Raw genomic sequence first — 6,123 nt, forward strand, 5'->3', positions numbered from 1 at the left:
GTTGGGTAATCATATGCACGTGTGCATTCTCCAGTTACACTCTTCTTCATTTACCCCCCAATTGATCCCTCCATTATGCTTTCTGTTAAATAAGCAACAGTACATGTTAAGTGGAATGAAGATTTGGACCCAAAAGCAGCACTCAGACAGGGAGAGCTTGCAATGGTTCAAGGTAGTTTTATTAAAAAGATGAGTAGGAGGATTTGGAGAGGTGATCCACAGTTTATGGTGAAGCAGGCCAGAAGTGGTAGGACGACTGGGCGAGGAAGGCAGAGACCATGGAAGGATATGAACCAGGGACACAGCAAACACAAACCAAGCATAGACCAGGAACAAAGGAGGAAAATACTAACAAGACTTAGAGCTGGCCATAGCATCAATACAACAGTGGCAAAAAGAACGATGTAGTGAAGACTGGAGTGTAGAACCAGAATATATATATATACTGCAGGAGCTTGATGAGTGGCTACAGGTGCGCAGGTTGAGTGGCAGGAGGAGACAGGTGATTGGCAGCAGGGGGGAGTAGAGTCTGACCAAGACAAACTCACACACACACACACACACACACACACACACACACACACAGAACAAGCAAGAAATGAATGAGGGAGAACCACAGTCAGACCATAGGGGTGTACTATGAAATGAGATTAAAGGCTTAGCGAGGTATGAGCCTTCAATGTCGTGATGGTGACACGGCTTGATTGCCGTGATAACCTCTGCTGCATATCTAACCTGCTCCAAAGGACTATTTTCCAAGTTTCAAATTTCAACCGGCTATAAAAAACACCACCCTTTCACTAATTATTTTCCCGATAATTTCCCAGTGAGTGATAATATTCTCAACTGAGGGAATTCATCATACTTGCTCAGCCATGCATTAGTCATGTCACTGAATGAAGCCATGCAATTACAGCAGTTCAATCCTTTTTGCCACGGGAACCTACATGCGTTCAGAAAATCTTTTTTTTTTCCCACTTTACTTCAGGCAATATTCACACTTCGAATTTTACACAGCATATCATCCATACACTAGAATAATGATGAGGACAGAAACTATGACAATTTTGGGTTCTCCTTATAGAAAAATTCTTTGTCCATTGGTATTTATCACAGATAATATTCAATCAGTAGAATCAATTTCACTTTGATTTGGCCAAAAACTAAAGTGATTTCCACCGACCCTTCATTATTGGACCGTCAGACCTAAATGCAATTCTTGAGTATAATGTTTAAATATGCACTATCAAGATTAATCAAGAGCTCTCTACAATGTGCAGCTGCCATGTTAGAAATAAACGGGATGCACTGAGCGTACACTGAGTGGTAAAATGCATAATGCATATTAATTTATGAATTTACACGATTAGTGATTTTCTGCCATCATTCCTCTCCTTATCTGCCTTATTTGCATATTTATTCTTCATAGCTCTCCATTCTAACTGCTCCCTTTGACTGAAGGAGACAGTGTGCAATCTGCCCATTTTCTGTGGAAATTGACTCAAATAATGCACCAAACATCCCCTTTTATGGGAAAGCATACACAGCCTGATGGAGAGGAGCATGAGGATGATGCGGACTTGGATCAGTGGAATTTATTAGTTAGTTCATTAGTTGAACCACTTTCAGTGCTGAAAATATTCATAGAAATGCAATCATTACATTGCACTTCTGTCTGAGGTCACAGGCACATCCTTAATACATTTCAAATGCTTAGCAAGTCTAGACACTGTGAGCTGAATGGTGGACAGCCTAGTTGGGTAATCATATGCACATGCTCATTCTCCGGTTTTACTGTTGAACTGATTCCTCTATCACGCAATATGAGCTTTATTCTGCTACTATAAAAACTATACTGCCGAGGTGTGAAAATTGAAAGTGAAATGCTCTCAGTTACACAATGAAAATATGATCATAAATAAGACTAAATAAATAGAAAGAGAGAATAGGAGATACCCTTCTATTGTGTTATAATTTCAGCATGCCTGTCAGAAAAAAGTGGCATGGCTTTAAGTAAGTAAAGCAGAAAGCTAAAATGTACAGTGATTAAACAGCAAATAGATTAAACACAAGCACATTGAGAAAATTTCCTCACCATTTTGACATCACAAGCACAGCATTTAGTAAACATGCTGCCAACACACAAATGTGCTGCAAAACACAACCAAATACACAAAGGTGGTTTTCTGTATTTGCAGCCTGTTTCCTAAATGCTGTATGTTTGACTCCATTATTTCTCTCAGAGATTTTTAACAATGAAGAATCTCACATCATCAGTGGTTACATGAATCCACATTACTTGCTTTTAATATGAAAGTACCACGACAACATGCAGCCTTGTACATAATGGGAAAATACAGAAACTATAACCCCATAACATGGGAGGTCACCGCTGAAATGATAGAAATGAGGGAAAGGCTAACTAAAGACTGTGAAGCAGAGAACGCTTCCTATAGCAGAAACACAAAGGGTAGCAACTAAACTGTGAAATCCTGTGTGGTGGAAATCATCTTATTTCCTGTGAGAAACTTTTTCATGAAAGATGATGAGACAAACTTGTCTGTTTATTATTTAATAATGAATAAAAAGTGGTTTCCTGTGCTAACCAAATTTCAGCTGAAAGGAATGAGCTCATACTCCAGAGTTCGACCCTGAATGAGATTCAGACTGCTTCCTTTATCCTGTCTTGAACAGAATGCTACTCTCAGTTTGCCACCAAGCAGAAGGGGGGAAACTTCATCCAAGGCCGAATGATATGAAGGCACATGGCGGTGGCCTCCTCAGATATGAAACACTTGGTCAAATTAAACAGAAGGGAACAACAGAGAGCAAACAAAGTTCATGGTCATTTCGGGTCACACATAGAGTAAATATATGGTTATATGATAAATTGACATGAGTGTGACAGTGTGGCTCTTTCTGAAGAACACAGATCAGCGGCAGACAGATCTATTCTCCGCTCTCTAAAACACTCAATTAGTCCTTTCACACTGCGAGCTGTATGGAGGCCATCGCACCTTTTCTTCGGGAGTGATGGGCTTTTTATTGGGTATTCACGATGTCCAGGGTCTCAGTGGGAACAACGGACGACTAGAGAGGCCATGAATTGGAAAGAGAGTTCCATCCCAACGTGGCGTCCGTTATGCTTGAAACTGAAGAGAAAGGAGATTGGAAACTGTGGAAGGCGTGTCCACCTGGGGAGGAGGAGGAGATGGCGAAGTGTTAGCGCATGGCCAGAACAATGATGGCCTTCATCTTAAAGTCCGCCCAATGAAAAAAATCCATCCTGAGTGAGCTCAGAAACACCAGCTTGTGTCTGAGCCAAAGATGTTTTCTTGTCTTGTGGAAGTTGTCTGAGTCTGAGAAAGTATCCTCAATATTTTAGAGGTGCAGCATTGAACAACACTTCCCACAATTCCCTCCTGCAGCCTTGTACACTGACATTAAGAGCTCTTGTTAAAAATTTTAGGAGTTGAGTGGCACCAAGAAGCCAGTCTGAACATCGTCTTTTAGAATCCTCTGATCCATCAGAAGAAAGCTCAGTCCTGATTGGCTGATGAAACCATCTTCAAACAGTCTGCCACACAGTATCACCACAACTTTGTGTGTGTGTGTGTGTGTGTGTGTGTGTGTGTGTGTGTGTGTGTGTGTGTGTGTGTGTGCGTGTTGAGCAGTTTGAGTCTTCTGTCGTGTAGCTCCCCCTGCTGTCCTCATCTGCTGCAGAAATCCATCTTTAATAGAACTAATTTACTGTGCATTACGACATTATGGATAGGCGTGGCTTCCCTCCTCCTCTGAACTAAACTGATGAACATGGTTGAAGGAGCTTTTTTTAAACCACATGAACAAATTGCTGAAACTCTTTGAGATGGCTCCTCCTCTCACAAACAACACCTGAAACAACTCAGCACTCATCCAGGATTTGAAGTCAAGCACGACTCACTGTGCTGGACCAACAGTCCAGGACACAGATATCCTCTCCTCTCTCTCAAAAAGGTTTAGAAAATGTAAAATTTTGTAGAAAATGTAACTTTGACAGTGAAATAAAGGTGAGTGAGACACCACTCCATGATAACTTCAAGTCAGCAGATGACAGCTCCACCAGCAGGCTGAAGTGGGTCATTACAGGCAGCTTGTTCAGCCGCCCGTCGACACACACAGTTCCATTCATTCTTGTTATTTCTTCTTCAGGTGTTTTTGTGTCACTGACACCTCACGCATCCTTCTTCTTCCTCAGCTGTTTGGGCAGCTTCCTCTTCCTCTTCTTGCTCAGGAAGTTCCTTGAAGAAGAAATTCCACCTCTTTCCCAATATTTTGTTGCTCCTGTCCCAACTTGAAACTGCTTGCTGCATCAAATTCAGAATAGGCACATGTTTACAAAAATCAATGAAACTGATGAGATGAAAAGTTAAATATTGTCTTTGTACCATTTTGAATTGAGTATATGTCAAAAACGATTAGCCAGTTATCACTTTCTGTTTTACGTTTTATACAATACAGTCCCAGTATTTTAGGTGTTTGCAGATGAAACTCGAGAACCGAAATTTAACTTTAAACACAATCTTGAATAGAACTCAAACAAAACACGTTATTCCAGCAGGTACAGACGTGTGAACATATATATAGAAAATGAATGAATAAATACATTTAATTCAATAATAACACATATTATTCTAAATGTGCCCCTTCTTAATTTCACTTTTTGGTACTGTAAGTATATTTTAATGCTAATACTTTTGAATGCAGGACTTTTAACAGAGTATTTCTACACTGTGGTGTTGCTACTGTTACTTAAGTAAAATATATGGGCTCTTCTTCCACTATCAGAAGACTGAATGTACGAATATGTGCCAGTGGAGGTCGCTATTAGCAGCAGAACTGAAACCATGCACAGTGATGGTGCATTCATTCATATTGTCCTCCCTTATTCAGCAGGTTTAGTTCATTTGTTCATTAATATCTTCATATTCGGATTTGGAAAAAAAAAAAACACAAAACATTTTTTACACACACACACATTTGGTTTCCATCACTTGTGGGGCCATTACATAGACCTACATTTATTTCCTGGAGATTTACCCTAACCATAACAATAACCATAACCATAACCACTTCTTGCCTAACCCTAACCCTAACCCCAGTCTTCATCCTAACATGGGGACCTGAAATTTGTCCTCATAAGGCAGGTGAGTCCCCACAATGTGACTGTGTAAACAGATTTATGTCCCCACAACGCAAGGAATAAATGGTGCGCGTACACACACACACACACACACACACACACACACACACACACACACACGGAGGAGGAGGAGGAGTTTATTTCCGTTGCCAGGAGATGCCGTTGTAAAGTTCCGCCAAGTTGGACATATTTAAACCGGAATCTGAATAAATAGTCATTCAAAATAAACAATGATGGCAAAAATATTCAAATCAAGCTTACTTAAAGATAATAATACTACACCCCAGAAAAGTGAATAGAATGAATGAAGTAGAGGAATAAATGTATTATCAGCAAAATGTCTAAAATAGTGTCAAGAATAAAAGCATTTATCAGAATGGGCCCTGGCAGCGTTAGTCATTATATTACTGGAACATTATTATTGATGCATTAACATGAAGCAGTACATTAATGTTACAGCTGACATGAGTTCAAATATTAGCTCTGTCTCTTATATACGTTTGTACAATATATATACATATATACAGTTTATATCTCAGACAAATACACCACAACCACCACAACCCAAGTTTATTAATGTCTTCATTGTGTATACACACACACACACACACATACACACACACACACACACACACACACACACACACATCATTTGTGATTTGGGCCAGTGTGTTTTGTGTAGGTTGTGAGTAAGCAACCAAGAAATCATCCCGACCAAAAAAAAATATTATTATTATTGGTCACATTGAATCACTGAGGTAACCAGAAATGTAGCCGGTCTGGAACCAGGCTGAACGCTTACAAATGAGACTTTTACTCTGAAGAGTCGGACCGGAAACGCTGTCCTTGTGCCGGCTGAGCCCCGGCTGAGCCCCGGCTGCCGGGCGGTCTGCGTTGATTGAATGGTTGTGGTCCAAACACAGTGACGGTCGGACAGCCCG

The sequence above is a fragment of the Chaetodon auriga genome, chromosome 4 (genome assembly GCF_051107435.1).
Source record: "Chaetodon auriga isolate fChaAug3 chromosome 4, fChaAug3.hap1, whole genome shotgun sequence".
NCBI classification, from domain to species: Eukaryota; Metazoa; Chordata; class Actinopteri; order Chaetodontiformes; family Chaetodontidae; genus Chaetodon; species Chaetodon auriga.